Genomic DNA, 19404 nt, shown 5'->3' with positions numbered 1-19404 from the left:
CACAGTAGCTACTAGTGCTTTATTGCTTTCAAACTCCAGCAAATATTCACCAGCATGCCAACTTGCATTTTAAGTTTAAGGGGAAGAGTTGTTTTGATAAATGTAGCTCATCTCTGAACATTTTCACATACAACATACATTTACATTCATAGTTAAGGTAACACAATAGAACATACAAAGATATTTACCATAAGGTGATAACAGTTTGAGCCAGCCATGTTTAATATTATAGTAAGACTTTTAAGGCGGTTTACCACCGACAGGGAACCCGGTGTTGAACCAGTGCCGTTTGGAATTCTTTGAACCGTGGTGCTCTTTAGTGATTCAGCGTAGGCTGGGTGAACCCTGCCTGACCTGCCGGCGAATTTGGATTTCACCCGGCAGCTCAGGCTGGAAACCTGCACATCTATCTCCCCTGCCTCCTGTCTACAACCTTTGGGTCCAATCACAAACCAGCTTATCCAAAGACACACCGGATCGTTGTTCTGATTGGTTGAAAGGGCTATCCAAGCGTACGGAGTCATTTGAACGATGCCCATTGATCACACCTCCTGTGCAGAAGAAATGAAGCACAGACTCCCCATACTTATGTTCAATGTTAAACGATTGAGCTTAGTATGGTGATAGCCAGACTAGAGGCAGCCCACATTTCCTCCAGTTTTGAACTGAACCAAGGATGAGTCATCAACAATGGGTGTTGCATGCAAAAACAAAAGTTAATGAGATGCATAAACGGGAGAATGATATGAACAGTTGTCCCACAAAAATGGCAGAAAATAGCTTAAAATGCTAGTCAACGTCACGAACGAGCCAGAGGACCGAGGAAGGAAGGGAGGATAGATACAAAGATGAATGAGAAGAGCCTCTGTTGTAGGTGCTTGGCTTTACAGCCTACACCTGTGGCAAGGGACCTGATGAAACCCATGAATATGATCATTTGTGTATAATAAGTCTGCAATCCCACGCAACAGAACATGTCTATATCAGTTAGGGATGCCATGCATGAAACAATGTTGCAGAAACACAAAAATATGCCTTTGAGTATGCGATCATTTGAGTTCCTGTTGATATTGCATGATGGGGAGAAAAAATTATCAATTTAGTTGCAGTATTGTAAATAGTGACCCTGCAAGATACTAGTCTGTGACTATGATTTTTCTTTAGATGCAGGGTCTGAGACTGTCTTTCAAAAACCTTTTCCAAATCTTTGCAAAGTCTTTCAGTGTAAGGAGGGCTTTACAGACAGTGTCCATTCAGTGAATGTCGCTCCATTGAAATAGGCAATACATGTCAAATATTTGAAAATGTTAAATTAAACATCCATGATGTCCATGTCTGAGCCTTTTCCCAGCATTGGGAGTAGTGGTTGACCAACCTGATCTCACAGCTCATCCTAACAAATCATACGATTAAGCCACCCCTATTGTTTATCGTTGGGTTGACTGAGATCATTCAGACAACTTCTCAGAGGCGGAAGCTGATGCATCTCTCTCCTCATGTCCACATGTGCTGAGCTACCAGCTTCATCTTCTCACTCTTACAGGCAGCTGCTGGGAGTGGAGGCGCAGAACTGCCCTTTTCTCCTGCTGCCATCTGTGGTGATTTAAAATGAACACAAAGTAAACACTCAGAACTGCATGTGTAACACTGCACTTTTGCATTCGCTTGCATTGTATTTAATGCAGACGCCTCATGTGGTACAAGAGAGCTGGTCTGGCACTAGTTGGTGTGTATGGTAATGTTACTTCAGTCCACACTAACATACAGTTTATTGCCAAAACCCAGAAGTATTCGCTATGCCTTGTCTCGCATATGAACTTCAGTCACATCCCATCCTATAGGGTTTATTATGACGCCGGTCCACCCTTTGCAGCTATAACAGCTTCAACTCTTCTGGGAAGACTTTCCACAAGGTTTAGGAGTGTGTTTATGGGATTTTTTTTTACCATTCTTTCATTTGTGAGGTCACACACTGATGTTGGAAAAGGCGACTGGCTCTCAGGATCCACTCCAATTCATCCCAAAGGTGTTCTATTGGGTTGAGGTCAGGACTCTATGGAGGCCAGTCAAGTTCATTCACACCAAACTCTCCATGTCTTTATGGACCTTGCTTTGTGCACTGGTGCACAGTCATGTTGGAACAGAAAGGGGCCATCCTCAAGCTGGGCTTGGTCCCTTACTGTAGTTCCAGTGAAAGGAACTCTGTATGCTTCGGCATTAACCAAGAGATTTTGGACAATTCCATGCTCCCAACTTTGTGGGAAGTTTGGGGATGGCCACTTCCCAGAAGAGTTGAGGCCGTTATGGCTGCAAAGGGTGGACCAATGGCATAATAAACCCTATGGATAAAGGATGGGATGTGACTGAGGTTCATAGGTGAATCAAGGCAGGTGAGCGAATACTTTTGGCAATATTAGTGTATATCTGGATACACAGAGCTTTTTGACATTTGGTCAAAATAGTTGTTTCTTCACATTCTGTTGTCATTTCTAGCTCCTTTTTGTATGCATCTCCAAGCACTTCCTGATAATGGGTGTCAATGCCACAGGTCTCTAGTCTGGAAGTTTTTAGGAAGGTGGTGACAGAGCACTGTGAGAGTTATATTGAAGATGTTTGTCAAGGAGACCCAAGCCAGCTTCCTGGCACTTTTAGGACCCATCCTGGGACACCGTCTGGACCCGCTGCTTTCCGTATGTTGATATTACTGAGTGTATGTAGTACCTCAGCAGTCATATTATTTGCAGCTGATATTGTCAAAATATCAGGTTAATTGATTATATTTCACAATCGTATTACTTAATTATGTTAGTATCAAGTCTTACCCTAAGACTCAATGCAGTCTTCCAATGTGTGGAATTTTGGTCGGATATCATCCAGGCTGTGACTTCGTTTAAGCTTTGGGCGATCCATTTCTGGAATGAATGTTCCTCTGTAGGGGTTCCTTTGAAAAGATAGGCAGCATTATAAGCAAATGTGTTAATAAATGTTGCCTGACGTACACATACTCAGTTCGATTCCGAATTTGAGTCTGGTACTGCATCACTGGGACCCAAGACGTCCCAGTGATGCAGATGAGATGTGTTTCAACTGATACAGGGGAAAAAATGCCTCTGCACTAAATTGGATAGACATAACCAATCAGAGCAAATAAATAGCCTACAGTAAATCCTGTAGGGAGAACAGTCAAACCATACTTCTTCTCAACAAATACCTTAACACTGTTTTCCGATCATTTAATGTTTTCTGATCATTGCAGCGTCAATGTTGTAAAACAGAGGCGTTGGCGAAATCTAAATGTCTAACTTCTCTACATGCTTTTTGTTGTAAACAAAATCAACCTAAACATGATGTGTAGACTAGACACCATTACTCATCTGTCCATCACCACACCCAGAGCATTTGATTGATGCAGTTAGTTTGAACAGCTTTGGTTCAGGCATCTTTGCTTCTCAACAACAAGTCCAGACCAAGTCCAGACCAAATTCCCACACCTCAAATTTTGTGGGCAGGGTTAAATCTGGGCTGGATTCCAGGCATTATCTCTGCACCAGCTTAGCATCAGATGAACACTGCAATTTAAGGAAGGGAAGAAATGCACTGAAAACCGTCTTCACCGACCTATATCATCCCGGCTAAGTTGGAAATGATGTCCTATGTCCAAAATTCCGAACTATTCTTTTAATATGTATGTGTCCATTCCAGAGTAGGCTACAGTCCTACATTAGTTTCTTGCTACTTTCTTTTAAGATAAATGCTAATTCCAGGTTACTAAAGGACACTGAAATATAAGCAATTAATAAGCAAAAATGAGTTACTAATCATGTATTTGAATTTAAATTAATTTAACGGAGTGATTATTTGCACCCGGGTGTAAATAGTGGAATGGAGGCATTTTCTTATTTGCACCCAAACCGGAAATGCGTACTATCCAACATAGCGGGACCATCTTGGCAGGAGATGGCCTACCTAAATCTAACAAGTTAGGATTATTAAAACTATATTTGAGATGGGAAAGTGGTGCTAAATTTCCACAAACTTTATTCAGTCAACGGGTAAAGCCGTCCGTTTGCAAGCAAAATCAAGAAACACGATCTTTTAGTTTTGTTTACCGTTACCTAGCAACCCCAACAAGTGAGTCAACAATTAGTATTCTCCCCTTCTTCTTTGACGGGGCGCAGTACAGCGGTAAAGTGACCGGGTGACCATGCACGAGGTGTTGGGTTCGTATCTCAGATATTTTTTTTTTTTTTTGCCTGCCAAAGTACGCACCATCTTTTTTCTTAGATGACGTTACCTCGCGGCAAATAAGAGTGTGCTTTTTGAACCTGTCAAAGATTGACTGGTTTTATTTCAGTTATGAGTACAGTTAAGTAGAAGTAGGCTTCAGTACTTGTTAGAAAGGTTGTGTTTTGACTTTGAGCCCCCAACGCTGCCTGGAAGGCGCTTAGGCGTGGGTTAAGGTTAAGGTTAGGGTTAAGGTTAGGGTTAAGGTTAGGGTTAAGGTTAGGTTAAGGTTAGGAGTAGGATTAAGTGTTTTTAAGTCAACAGTGGCAGCGCTGCCTGGAAGACAACTCAGAAAACAACTCTTTAAAGTAGCTTGTCTTTGATGAAGCTACCACATGACCACTCATTACCCTAATATTAGTATAATCACTTCCAAGTAACCCAGACATGGCAAAACAGCTAAAAACGGTTCAAAACTAAATTAGGCCTAGCCTACTGTAGAGCTGGTAAATACACAGGCCTATTGACAGAGAACATGGATGTTAGACATCGGGTGTAAATAGTATTGTTGATTATTACACTATTTACATCCGGGTGTAAATAGTAATGTTGATTATTACACTATTTACACCCGGGTGTAAATAGTAATGTTGATTATTACACTATTTACACCCGGGTGTAAATAGTAATGTTGATTATTTGCACCCGGGTGTAAATAGTAATGTTCATTATTTACACCCGGGTGCAAATAGTCTCTGCCTTAATTTAATTTGAACATTTAACATATCAGTTTCTATTAGCTTCTCCTCAACACAGAAATAAAAATCAATAGGCTAAACAATTTGAAATGTGTTAAGCAGAGGTTATGTTTTTGATAGGCTATCTGTGCCCCTTCTCATAGCCTAGGCTACTCATATTTTATCCAATAGTCTTACTCTACATTGGCATGGCTTAACGAAGGGTGAATTGTAGCATAAACCTAATCACCTTCAAAGCAGTTATAAGCGTTCAGTCTTTCGCATTGTAATAATGGAACGTGACAAGTCACCTTCTTGCTGGAGCAATGGAAGCTGAAAGTTCTTTGGATAGAGCCCACCAAAGCTGTGGCAGTTAACAGTGAGATCTGGGACATTTGTCAGCAACACCCTCTGCAATCACGTAGGAGACAATGTGGGCTAGGGTTTGATTAGGTTGTGTATATTCTCATTCCTGCCTTGCCCAAATGCCCAATCAAGAAAAATGTGAATGAAGCCAAATAAATAAGCCTTAATGACAGTGTGTTCATATAAACCAGCACATCATGCAAGCTATATTTAGAACTTGGACGCATTTAGACCTAGCCTATGGAGCGAAGCAAAGCCAATTTCTGTTAGTAGACCAAATAAAGCAAAACAAAAAACATGTGCATCAAAATCCAGCAATCATGTGCTTGTGTTAGAGGTAGGCTATGTGATTATTTGTCTCTGAAGAAATAAATCCACTGTTATTGAGATCTCCTCTGTTTCTCCTAAGGAACATCAGAAGCTTTTTCACCAGTAACCATACAGTGCAAGCAACAAAATGCAGTAAAGCAAATGAGGTAGCCTACTGAATATAAAAACACAGAGAAAAGCTTATTGATGTTGGGTTTACTTTATTTTCCCCAACCAGAAGTGGGGGGTGTTGGTGTCCCACATTAACCAACACTAGACTAAATGTAAACATGGTAGGAATCATACGCAATGACATATTTCTGACTAAATCAGGTCGTACAGAGATGACTTATCAACGTTATCAACCACCCCTACAGATCTGCAGCATCTACAGGAAGTCCAAACAATTCCCGTTGGAGGTAGGCCTAGGCTATTTCTGACTAACTGATTACGTAGGGCTCTTCACCTGAAATTTGTGATAAGTCCAACCTCCAGTCACGTGACACGCCTCATTATCAACAGGCTGGCAAGAATGAAATGCTTTGTGCGAGATTTCGCCCTTGATAGGCTATGAGTGAAATACAGACATATTGGCTTTGTAGAAAAGGAGTCAGAACGATGATAGCCCTGGGCATTGTTTTTACATCTGACCCTTCCATCTTATTTTCAACAGATGAGTGTAGGAAATGATAGGAGTTGATCTTTACACTTCTGAATGCATGACTGAGATCGTGTCAGGTTTAGAAGGAATTCATGGGTTTCATCAGGTCCCTTTCCACAGGTGTATAAAATCAAGCACCTAGATTATGAATGCAGACTGCATGATGCTTGATTAACACACCTGTGGAAAGGGACCTGATGAAACCCAGATTGACAACAACAACATTATAATGTTATATGACCTAATGTGTAGATAAATCAATGCAGATATAGGCCTACACATTTTAATTGCTTGCACTACGATATAGCCTATGGCTACTTACCTTGACCGGGATACAAGTTGCCATTCATCCAAGTTCAATAGGTCTAGGCCTACTAGCCAAATGATTCGACAAAACGCAAGCGCGTAAATGAAGCTCTACAACGTAAGGACAGTTTAGTGGCTATCGATGAAGTAGCCTATGCTAAAATGTTTGTATCTAGACAGTCAAACACAAAACGATCCCTAGATCTGCAGCAGCAACTGCAGGAGGAAGTCCAAGAGAATTCCTGTTGGAGGTAGGCTTTCTGACTGATTACGTAAGGCTCTTCACCTGAAATTCGTGAGAAGTCCAACCTCAAATCACGTGACACGCCTTATCATCAACAGGCTGGCAAGTTCAGAGCGGTAGATAAAACAGAGTAGCACTCCTCCATAGGAAAAAATGGCAGCGCTTTTTCCAGCCATTCAGCGCAGGTTTTTTGGAACTTTTGATCGCGTGGCGGCGACACAAAGCGTGTCGCAACTCTCTCTCTCTCTATGGCTTTGGCAAGACTGAAATACTTTGTGGGAAATTTCGCCCTTGCCATGAGTGAAACACCGACAAGATAGAAAAAGAGACAGAACGATGATAGCCCCGGGCATTGTTTTGACATCTGACCCTTCCACCTTATTTTCCAACAGATGAGTGAGTGTATGAAATTAGACACGAGTTGATCTTTACACCTCTGAATGCATGACGGAGTTCCCGTCAGGTTTTAAAGGAATTCATGGGTTTCATCGGGTCCCTTTCTACATACAGTCAAGCACCTAGGTCCTAAATTATGAATGCAGACTGCATGGTGCTTGATTAACATAACTGTAGAAATGGACCTGATGAAACCCAGTTTAACAACATTGTTATAATAATGTTATATGACCTTTGTCAGATAAATCAATGCATATAAGTCTACAGGCCTAATTGCACTACGATAATATATGGCCACTTACCTTGACCGCGATACAAGTTGCCATTCATCCAAATTCAAATAATATAATATGAATTGACAATACGCAAGCGCGCAAATGAAGCCTAGTTCTGCAAGACCGTTTAGTGGCTATCGATGAAGTTGGCCTAGCCTAGCCTAACATAGTGGCTACACCACTAACACCTATCGACAATATGCCAAAATGTTTGTTTCTAAACAGTCAAACGCAAACCATCCCCACAGATGTGCAGCAGGAAACTGGAGGAAGTCCAAACAATTCCCGTTAGAGGTAGGCTACTTTTAACTGATTACGTAGGGCTCTTCACCTGAAATTCTTGAGAAGTCCAACCCCCAAGTCACGTGACACGCCTCATTTCCATCAGGCCAGGCTGGCAGGCAAGAAAATGTTTTGTGCCAAATTTCGCATTCTTGGTAGCCTAGGCTTTGGGCCATTCTACAGAAACGCACACTTTTCTGTCCCGACACTTTACAAATCTGTTATACTTTGAAAAACATCTATTTGTTGCAATTTCTTGTATTTATCAGTAAAACAATTATTAGGCCTATGTTAATTTTACAACCACGTGTTTTTGAGCCATCAAAGTGGCAGCTTTATTTGTAAATTGATTTATAGGATTCCAGGCACCACATAAGTGCCCGTCCCAACCCTCAAGTATACAGACTGAGGGCCAAATTCTGAGGCCAAAACAAAATCTGTTTTTGAAATAGTTTAATTGCAATACCGGGGCCTATATCTATCACATTATTACATAGGCAAATATTTGAATAGCCTACAAAATATCAAATGATATGATTAGGGTGAACATGGGTAAAGTGGGACAATGGGTAAAGTGGGACAGCTAAGCTTTTTCATATCTCCAATGTAGTTATGACTTGTCTATTAAAACATATTGCCAAAAGATCTCTAGGATGTAAGGGGTTAAATAATATTGGCAGTGTGGGTGTGATGTCATATGCGGGGTTGTGACCAGACTACTTTCAAAGCCAGGAGCCCGAAAAACAATGATAAGTCAAATGACATAGGAATTTGAGGCAAATTGTGTTAAGTCCAGCAAATTTTAAATGTATATGTTAAGCCTACAAAGTTGTTTTCATATGTAATGTGACTACGTTAAGTATCAAAATAATGAAAAAAAAGTCATTTATTTGATTAAATGTTTTAATTAGGGGCAAATTTCCCGCCGTCCCACTTGACCAGTAGTGTATTGGTAAAGTGGGACACACCTCAAAGTGGGACAGTGTAATATCCAATGGGAACCATTTTTTTCATGGGAATAAAAATGGAAACATTAACATGTGTTTTATTTATTATGATTTATTATTAGTATTTAGTATCATTATTTAGTGTTATTCATTTTATAGATCATACAATCATGTATGTTAGTGAGCTAGCTAGTAATGAGAGCTAACATGCTATTTGGTAATGAAAATATGTACATTCAAATGAAAACTAAATTAAAATGGTTTAAATCATAAAATAGGAGCAAACTATTAAGTTAAATAAAGGTTGGCCCCGGCAGTGGCGTAACTGGCTGGGGCACCTGCACCGTACGCTGGCGACCCGGGTTCGATTCCCGCCCCGTGGTCCTTTCCAGATCCCACCCGACTCTCTCTCCCACTCACTTCCTGTCATTCTCTCTACTATCCTGTCCAAATAAAAGGCATAAAAAGCCCAAAAAATAATCTTAAAAAAAAAAAAAGTTAAATAAAGGTTTACGATGCAAAATAGCACTTTTTTGGGCCCTGTCCCACTTTACCAATGTACCCCCAAAAAATTTGGGGGGGTGTCAGTTGAGCTTTGAAGGAGTTTAATTCTGTCTGTGTCAATGATTACTTAATTATAATGATTTGATCATGTAAAGGACAACCTAAGCTTTCCAAAAATAACTTATATTGATATAAGATATATTAGAGTGTTTGCGATATAGGGCTGAGAAGTTGGATTTTCCAAAAGTGTCCCAGTTTACCCATGTTCACCCTATGTTTTATTAAAAATGCATCTGTCCCAGAGATTCATGTCACTGGTGTCATTGGACAACAAAACTTCTTATTTTGAAATACAAGCAATCATAGCCTACTAATGACACCACTGGACTTAGGCTACTTTTACTTAATACCTGAAGGTCTAGACCTCTGAAGTTCGCCTAGGCCTACAAAAAAAGCTACCATCTTTTCCCAAATAAGGAGATCCGGTATGTTGAGTTTTTTCTATGGGATTATTTCTGTGGTATTTTCGCTTTGGACAAAGGCGTCTGCTAAATAACTATAACCATGACCATAACCATAACCATAACAAAATAACATTTTCAATTATCGCACCTGTTAAACTCTCCCGGGGATGATGACATTGGAAATCCAGACGTTTTTCGCTACACAGTTTTGTCCATTGCTGTCTAGCAGCTAGTGGATACTGTGATCTTCTGTAGGTTAAGACGGCACACTTTGATCTTTGCTACCCCAGAGCTAACTTGCAACTTGCCATAGGCAGTTAGCTTCAATTAACTCCCAGATCTCCTTGGGCAAAGATGGAAGCTTTGGATCGTTTTTGCAGGCGAACTTCAAAATTGAGAAAAGCATGTTAAATCCATATGCGTAGCCACGGGTGGGCCCTGGTGGGCCCTGGTGGGCCTGGGCTCGCCCACCTGTCAGTCAGGCCCATCCTGTGTGTAACAAACGCAAGAACTTTCTTTTTACTAACTCAAAACTATATCGCTGATTGGTGAGGTATTTTCAGATGTGAATGAACAAGATGAAGTCCACAGCCTCCTTTCATTGATCAGAAATGTTAGCATTTATATCATGATTTCTTATTGAAGCTTTTGTTAAAGTCACTGGTATGACTCTCTTTACTCTTAAGGAAATTAATAGAAAATAGAACACAAATGGGTTCAATGGCATAGGCTGAATGGTGCATCATAGGTGAATCTAGCCTGACTAACAGCATTTTTTCATTCCCTATAGCAGCAATTTTGTAAAATGCCGTTTTTCACAAAATTGTCACTGGTGTTACCATCACTGGTGTTACTTTTTGGTAACAGTGACAACTTACTATTGACGAAGATAGTAAGTGACTCATAGGAATTACATGTAAACTTTAAATAGATTTACAATAAAAATAAAAATAAAAAAACATTATTAAGATGTCCCTTATGTGTATTCTTGCAGCAAATTACTTCTTAGTACAACGTGTGCACGATTTACTAAAGGGGGGTACACAAGTAAAAGATTTTTTATCTGTGAAAAAACCCACACAGAACCCACGCTCATTAATTGTATTTTGTAATTGTGTGGGGGATAACTCTTGCTGATGTACAGTGGGGAGAAAATGTATTTGATACCATGCTAAAAGAGGAATATAAAATCATCATTTGATCAATTGATCTTAATGTCTTAATTAAAAAAATTAGTAAAAATCAAACCGCTAAGGACACCAATTTTCTATGTGATTGAAGAATGTATCGTAAATAAATAAATGTTCTTCCTAAATGCTAGGGGAAGGAAGCATTTGACCCCTAACCCATGGGAATTTAACACATACACATGTAGGGTTAACACAGGGGCAGGCAGATTTTTATTTTTAAAGGCCAGCTATTTCATGGATCCAGGATATTATGCATCCTGATAAAGTTCCCTTGTCCGTTGGAATTAGAATAGCCCCACATCATCACATACCCTTCACCATAGCTAGAGATTGGCATGGTGCTTTTTCCAGTAGGCCTAATAGCCTGTTTGATGCTCATTGAGATCAATGCAAATCAAACAGGCTAGGGAAGGACCAGGGGGCGGGAATCAAACCCGGGTTGCTGGTGTACGGTGCAGGTGCCCCAACTCAACTCCCCTAACCTTTTTCACTTGGCATGGAAGCTATATCTGCTTCAGAAAATAACTACCACCAAGCTACTGAGAAATATACTTAAGCTAGTAGCTTTGCTACAAGTTGTGAAGCTACTGCCCATCACTGGGTATCGAACGGGACAACTGGTAAAACTCTTTGGCAAATAAAAAAAGTAACGTTGGTCTACTGGCTGCCAGAGCTGGCGCAATGCATGAAGCGAGTGCCATATACTGTAGCCCTAGCCCATCAAAGCTGCGAGAATTAACAGATCTACATCTTTTGCGATTAGGTTAGACCTAGGCTACTACCATGTAAACATAGTGAGCAAATGTTCTGTCAGGCTGTTGGCCTATATTGTTACATGTCTTCCTAAAGTAGCTACACATTCACAATCAAGGAGAATGTGCTAGTTAAACAAAGCAACCTATATGTTCCAGGTAGCCTATATGACTAATTGATGGATGCTGTTCAGGGAAATGTTATGAGTGGCAATTGTTACGATAGGCACATCCAATAAAAGCTGCAGGCACATAATAGCACCTGATCATCCTGTGAGAGAGGCAACGATTGATACCATCAAATACAAACATGGTGGATTTACATAAGTTAATATACAGTAACTGAGAACAAACATTGTATTTATTTATTTTGTTTTTCTCTTTTATTTTTATGTGATGATTTTATGTGATGATTTTGGAAAGTGGCCTTTGGTGTCATGAAAGGCGCTTTAAATAAAATGTATCATTATTAATATTATTATTATGTGGGCTGGGAGATGATGGGGGTAGAGTTGCATATTTTTGACATGACAGGAATAGCCTGACAGCATTAGAATCTTGGCATTACACACACACACACAGAGAAACTCACTTTAATTTAAATCCAGTTTCATTTTAATAGGCTCCCTATAAGTAGGCTACATTGTATTTGCTATTTCTACAAGAAAATCAACAAGATACTATATTTGCATTTTTTAACAAGCAGGCTATTCATTTGTAGTAGAACACTTTCTATGAACATAGCATAAATCTATTCTCCTTCAAAATAACGATAACCTTCGCATTTTAGTCAATCATGCCAAAAAGAATGCATTAGGCTACAGACATTCAACTAAGATTCTCTGATTGAAAACTAGATGCACCGCATAGCGGTACACAATATGACCACGCTCAGTTATGCACATTCTCTCCACAAAAATAAATGATGCTGGTCAACTTTCCTGTATCTCCTATTTGTGCAATTTATATGCATCTCCTACTCTTGCAGCTCATGATATGAATGAGTGTGTGCATGTGAGTTTGCCTTTGTGTATAAGAGTGTGTGTGTATGTGTGTGCATTGCATATGTGTGTGTGTGTACGTGTGTGGATTCTGTGGATGTGTGTGTGTGTGTGTGCGTGTGAGCGTGTATGAGTGTGTCTTTCTTAACCAGCAACCCGTCGTTAAATAGCACCATCTGCAGGCCGATGAGTGTACAGTCACTAAATGTACAGAAATGTATTTATTTTATAGCCCCCCATGGATGATTTTCATGTGCCCCGGTGCTACAGTGTCCCGGGGATCGTTGACCAAAAATTCAGGAAGTAGATGACGGAAGGGAAAAAAAAAACATTGACAATCACGACAATCATAATAATTACCCGGGGTCTCTCTTGTAAGCACAATGTAATCCACATGACAGTCAGCAGATCATGGAATACCCAAATTCCTCCATGCACTGCAACTCCCATAACCTTTTACACTTCTCATAAAAAGCAAGTAAAAAATGATGGCATCCAGCATACAGACATCTTAGTTGGCAAAATCAGCTGCCAATATGTCAATGGCGCCCTCTAGCGACCGACAGAGGTCTTTGATATACAGCTATGCAACTGGTCTGGTGGTTATCACTAGACTAGCTCAATCTTTTAAGATTGAACTTTAGTCTTGGGAGTCTGCACTGTATTTCTTCTGCACAAGAGGCATGATCAAAGGCCATATGACATGATAGTACATGATAGTCCTTCAACTAATCAGACCAACGATCCGGGTGCACCTGCATGGTGCATCTAAGCATGTTTGTGATTGGTCAGAATCAGAATCAGAATCAGCTTTATTGGCCAGGTTTGTGTAAACAAACAAGGAATTTGACTCTGGTTAATCTTCCAGCAAACGTGGACAGGAAGCAGGAGAGATGAATGTGGTTTCCAGCCTTAGCTGCAGGGAGAAATCCAATTGGCAGTAGATCGGGCTGGGTTTACCGAGTCTACTATGCAATGACAATCAGAAGGCTTCAACTTTAGAAAATTCATCAGCCTCAAGTGCGCTGTCTGGAATAGCTTGATCCACCATTGTGTACTCTGGCAAGGGCACCTCTGACCAACCAGCGAATAGAGGGCGTTCCTGAGAGTGATTACATTTAAGTTGCAAGTCTATAAGTCTTGCAAGTGTCCCCCATGGTTAACATACGTCATTACTAAATGTTAGTGATTGAACTCCAATAATTTCAAACTTAAAGAGGAACTATGCAGGATTGGCGATTTCATCTCTGGTTTCGGTTTCGTTTTTCGTTTTCGCTCATTTTATGCTTGCATTTTCTCTGAAGAGCTTCCCCGACAGCTTTAGCGTGTATAATTATACATGTATAGGCTATATTTAAATATATAAATTGCAAGCGTGGTTCTTTGTCTCAGACTTCCAGATGTAAACAAGGAGCGATCGTCTTCTGCTGAAAGTTGCATAGGGTCTCTTTAAGACAAGCATCCACCAACCAGGAAATAGACGTTTGCCAATGGATCTAGGCCAGACTCTCTACGAAGTCAGAGAGTCATGGTCCCCCGGCTACCAAGACCCGACAAGGAATAATAAAAACAAAAACAAATTAATAAAAAAGAAAAGAAAAACAGGTTGGGCCCTGTTCCCGTCCAACTTGGTCTGCAGCCTTATGGTAGCCTGACGAGCCAGACCCACATTATTTATTTAACAAGTTATTGTTAAATAAATAAATAAATAAAAAAACCTGTGAGGACAAGGAGGACCCGAGCACCCAGTCGGTCATCGCTCCCCATATCCAGTGCTACAGATGCAGCCTGGCCCTGCTACTCCTGCAGGGGTTGTGACCCCTGAGCCTGGCAGCCTAGGAAGGCTACCAGAGCTCATTAGGCTTGCTTTGCAGCCAGCACCTTTTGTAAATATTTATATAGCAAATTTCATACACAGAAGTCAAGTCAAGTTTAAAAAAGCTTGACTTGACGTCTGTGTATGATATGTGCTATATAAATAAACTTGACTTGACTTGACATACATGTAAGTCTCCAGCTACGTTGAATACAAGTTAAAGATATTCACAGGTGCTTTCTCTCTCGCTCGCTCTCTCTCTATCACACACACACACACACACACACACACACACACACAAAGAATCACAAACTGGGGAGGAGGACCGGGGACAGGCTCCTTTACCCCTCCGGTCGTGTTTGCCTCCAGCCCCCTATGTTAGTGTTTCCGGTCAAAATTGACCGGTTTGTTTTAACTGCTCTTAAATTAGCCCAATTTTTTTTTGTTCACCACCAATTATTTTATTAAACATTCTTTAGTTGAGAACAATGTTTCAAAGTAGTGTCTAACAACAATTTATAGAAGTAAACATTAAATAACATAAGTGAAAATACAATTGGGCACTGAAAATGAACTACAAAATGAACATATATTACAAAAAATAAATGGAAGACCAAACACCGAACTCAACAGGGTGTGTGTTTGTGTGTGTGTGAGAGAGAGAGTGTGTGTGTGTGAGAGAGAGAGAGAGAGTGTGTGTGAATGAGCTGGGGCAGTGTGTATGGGGATGCTACAACGCAAAAAGAGTAAAAGCAGATGTAGCACAACTAGTGTGTTAGGGTCACACTGCACAAAGGCAATCTCATGGTTCCCAATTATACCCCCCTCACAATAGAACAGCACCAGCCCACGCCACCACCAGAAAGTGCGTTCTTCGCAACAGGTGGAGAGAATTTGGAGACGTGCAGTAGGCTGCCAAGATATAATGTAAGCAGGTGCGGCTTAATTTATAAGATAGTCTCCAGTTCATCAACAACTCTGGGTGAACAGAATGTGGTAAACTCACCTACTACACTCTACCTCCAGTTTTTCATCAACACCCTAAATATTTTAGTTGAATTTGTTTAAGGAACATTACAAAACAGGTTGATTATGATCAAGTCCATTTAAAATTAGGTAAGCCAACTAAAGTTTGTGTCAGGATCTGGACTGGGCTAAGTGACTTTGTGCCACCCTGGTGGCTATTTTGTATATTGTCCTGTGTTTCTTTGTTTTTGCTGTTCCCCATGTGCTCCGTGTTTACCTGTCTGTCATCTGTCCTTGTCTCCGCCCATCTCCTTATTTGGTCTCACTTCCTGTCTCATTTGTTTCCTTCCGTTTCTGCTCACACCTTCCCCGTTATTGTCTTGTTGGTCTTATCCAGTCCTCTGTCTGTCTGTTAATGTCTGTATATTTGTACCCCCTGTTCCTCTGTTCTTTGTTGGTTAGTCTCTTTGTTTGCGCTCTGTCCATTGGAATGAGTCTTGCGCGTGGTCCATCCATGAGAAGTCAAGTGAACAGAAAATGAGGCATTCAACTATAGGGCCATCTAACACTTTTTGAAGAGGAAAAGAAAAGTGTGGTACTGGAGGGTAGTATTGGATCACACTGGCGCAATGCATGCTGAGAGGCTCCAAGCTTCGACAATCAAAAATGACATCTGGGACGTGTGTGGGCAACATCTTCTGCAATTATCATGTAAACACGGTGAACTCATTTCTATCAGGCATTAACCTACAGATTGCCTCATGGCATGCCTTCCTATCACAGACAATGTGAATAAAGTAAACAATAAAAGTAAATTAAAAAAACGCCTGGCAGTGTGTTTATTGACACACACCAGCTGATCTGACAAGTTGTAACACCACCATTCCCACAAAACAGGATCAAGATATTATGTGATCATCACATTAGCATGTGCACAACTACCATCACAAAGGTGAATAAGCAGAATGTCACCCATTCTAATTTTACAGAGGAAAACTGATTTTGGCATACACAAGTAAAATTGGTCACCAAAGATAGGCCTGTATTTTGTTTAGTACTTTTACCATTGAACCTCTAACACCCAGGTAGCGCAAGATTGCTCTACAGCTCTGCATGTTGGTCATATTTTTGATAGGCATCGTCTTAAGGAATGACATCCATTTGCAAATGATTTGTCTTACGGATGGAACTGGAAAGAGAGGGTCTTTAGCTTTCACCGGACTGGTAGGCTGTCACTTCTCTCTTCTTTATGTCATCGGATACTGTATCTCCTCTCTGGGCATTGCTGATCCCTGTGGGTATACTCAGTGCCACAAGGGGGCGTTATTTACCCTTGCTTAGCCAGGTGGCTCTGAGCTTGATATCTGAGTACTCAACAAACAAGGAGAAGATGGAATCAGAGTACATAGTCAAAATATAAAAAGCATTAACTAGAAAAGCACACAGAGAGTGCAGACCTCCGCCAAGCGGAAACATAACCGCCTCCTGGGTCCAGACGGTGATACGGTTCACTCCCAAATATGTAATGGTTTCTTCTTGGGTCATTTCAGACATTTCCTGAATATGTCATCGAAATCCATCCATAACTTTTCGAGTTATCTTGCTAACAAACAGTCAAACAAACAAACAAACAAACAAACAAACCATAAAACAAACCCTGATGAAAACATACTGTACCCTCCTTGGCTGAGTTAACAATATTTTCACACACATGAAAACATGTTATGGGTTTATTCACATGTGGCATGAATTCAAATCACTTTATATACATAATGGCCTATGTTGGTATTTACATTTTAGTTTCATTCAAAAAAATAATCAATGAAACCATTCAAAACCAGAAAATAGCCTATTCACTTACTCACACCTTTTCCACATACACATATACAACATATACTAACTGTACATATAAACATATTTACAAAAAAAACTGTCTAGTGTTCATTTTGTGAAAGTCACCCCCTCATTGAAAAAGGCTATACATGTCAAATACTTGCAATCCTATCCAGTTTTTAGGGCTCTATTTCTACTGTGTTCCGCCCCCTGCAGTAACAAAGTAATACTTCACAAAACTGTCATAGATACATATCACACAATTGATTGATTGTCCAGGGCGGGGAAGAGCGAGGTTGCAAGGCTTGTTGGTAGACAGAAAGGCACGTCATTCTCCATATTACATAGTTTGCCATTAAAATGACTTTGAAGCTGCTATATTATTGTCGCAAACTTGCATAGGAGGCCTTTAAGGACAACAGTAAACATAATGTCCATGTCTGAGCCTTTTCCCAGCATTGAGGGTGGTTGACAAAGATCATCCAGGTAACTTGTTGGCATTGAGAGCATGGAGCCCATGCATCTCTCTCCTCATGTCCACATGTGCTGAGCTACCAGCTTCATCTTCTCTCTCTGGTAGCTGCTGAAAGAGGAGGCGCACGACTGTCTTTTTCTCCCGCTGGCACCTGTGGTGGTTTAAAATGAACAAACAGTAAACACTCAGATCTCTGTGTGTGTGTGTGTGTGTGTGTGTGTGTGTGTGTGTGTGCGTGTGTGTGCGTGTGTGTTGTGTATGTGGAGAGGGCGCTGAGGAATCTTAAAAGAGCTTTCATTTTTGAGAACGTGTTTATGTGTGTGTGTGTGTGTGTGTGTGTGTGTGTGTCTGTGTGTGTGTGTGTCTGTCCGTGTGTGTGTGGTGTGTGTTTGTGTGTAATAAGCATTCAGCTTTTCCCTTTGGAATCGTCAAGCAACAGATAACCCTACTCACACATTTTTAAGAGCTATTTCTCATATGGCAACATACCCTTTCTTTGGCCTTTTCTTGAAATGTGAAAACAAACATGAACTCTGATTGATCTTAAATTCATGGTAGAACCTGGTGGTAGCCAATGATATGCTTTGATGACATCACATGACACTACACACCCTTGCACTCATTCTTTTCTCACACTTTTCATGACTCCAATCCAGTTCCTGAAGAAGTGCTTGTGAATATGAAGATTTTCCTAAAATGTTCATATTTCTTCAGAATTTAAAATGACATCTGGGCTAAGTTCTTAATTCTATTCTCAATCATTGTCACATTGTTTTGATATGACTATTACCTATTATTCAATACAATTTGTTTAAAGTCTTTATTTGTCTTGTTTATGTTTATGTTGTTTGTGTAGGCCTACAGTACTCTTTAAAGAAGTTGTAAAATGTTTTAATCAAGAGTGATGCTGACTGAACACAAAAACCAGATTAACCCGAAAAGATTTTGTATGATGTCCCTGTTCTTTAGGCAAGGGATAATGTATAGAACGCTGGTCATTATCGGGAGAATAAGCATCGACAGGGCGAACCGGACCTTGTGAAGCGGCAGGGTCTTGTTTCGCTCTGAAGGTAGGCTACTTATTATGACCGTCGCTAGCATAGCTAGCGTAGCAGTCATTTAGTGATTGTCAACATTTTTTTCTTTTTTTTCCCTTCTTTATTCCTGTCATCTACTTCCTGAAATTTTCTTCAATGATTCCCAGGACACCTTAGCACCAGGGCACATGAAACTTGGTGGGAATGTAGCCCCAGTAGACTTCTACGTAAACATTTTGTTTGGTCCCCGGGGTCCACTCCACCCCCGCGCATAACTACCTGAACTGTGGCACTGAGAATGACAAAATGTTTATGGTATGTTGGTTAAGACAAAAGATAAGAAGAAAGCACCACTTAGGAAGTATTTTTGTCTTAAGAAGGCTTCGTGAATCCGGCCCCTCGAGGCTTGTAGATCCTGCACCCAACCACAGCAGAAAGTCTCATAACTTTCTAACGACTTGTGGCTTTTGAACTCTTGCATAGTGTAGTAACTTTGGATGCTGGAGAGCTTCTCCAAATATCGCTGCTTTGCGCTTGGTATAAGCTTGTCCTTGTACGGTCCTTGTAGACAAGAATCTAGACTACAGTTTTGATGAGTCTCTAAACGCGACTCTTCGGA

At 40.5% G+C, this 19404-nt stretch overlaps 1 long non-coding RNA gene across 1 annotated transcript; it reads right to left on the bottom strand.

Annotated features, from left to right (window-relative positions):
* On the bottom strand, window positions 1-7770 carry LOC134095923 (uncharacterized). The gene is made up of 3 exons (XR_009940651.1): window positions 7546-7770; window positions 2823-2941; window positions 1-1593 (listed from the first exon to the last, which is right to left on the bottom strand). It is a non-coding gene; the product is annotated as an uncharacterized LOC134095923 (long non-coding RNA).
* Between the last annotated feature and the right edge of the window lie 11634 nt (window positions 7771-19404).

The sequence above is a fragment of the Sardina pilchardus genome, chromosome 11, assembly GCF_963854185.1.
Source record: "Sardina pilchardus chromosome 11, fSarPil1.1, whole genome shotgun sequence".
NCBI classification, from domain to species: Eukaryota; Metazoa; Chordata; class Actinopteri; order Clupeiformes; family Clupeidae; genus Sardina; species Sardina pilchardus.
This window is presented reverse-complemented; position numbering and strand designations above follow the sequence as displayed.